Source organism: Phytophthora infestans, genomic scaffold (assembly GCF_000142945.1).
Source record: "Phytophthora infestans T30-4 supercont1.73 genomic scaffold, whole genome shotgun sequence".
NCBI classification, from domain to species: domain Eukaryota; phylum Oomycota; class Peronosporomycetes; order Peronosporales; family Peronosporaceae; genus Phytophthora; species Phytophthora infestans.
In genome coordinates, this window is record NW_003303686.1 from 406,177 (window position 1) to 406,700 (window position 524).

Sequence of the window (524 nt, forward strand, 5' to 3'; positions counted from 1 at the left end):
AGAGGGTGGTCCCCTCGCGGTCCGGCCCTTCCGGGACAGACGAGTGGCTCGCTTCCACTCGGTTCCGACTAACCAAGTCAGATCACTTCCGAGACTCCGCCGAGTTTGGTTCGGCTGAGCTCGTTCACAACCCTGTGCCCTCCACCAAAGGATGGACGACGGCGCGCGAGCGCTTTTACAGGTCACCGAGCGCAGAGGCTGCTCAGCTAGAAGTGTTACGGCACCCGGGCTATCCGACGTACCGGCCCGCTGAGTATGCGGGACTTTTTTTCGCGCGTAGCGAGACTTTGTCCTACCCGGACCGATCTAATCTCTTGGCGCTACCAGTCAATACCCTACAAGCTATGCCTCTCGAGTATTGACGGCAGGCATAATCCAGCCCTATGCAGGGACTTACCGGAAAAGTGTACACGTGTCTTGGACTAGGAAAATTCTGCTCTGTTATCCTCTGGGAGCCTTTTCGGCTCCCCCTATTTAATCCTATGCTTCTCATACAAATATCTAGTGAAATGTAGTCGTTCGGA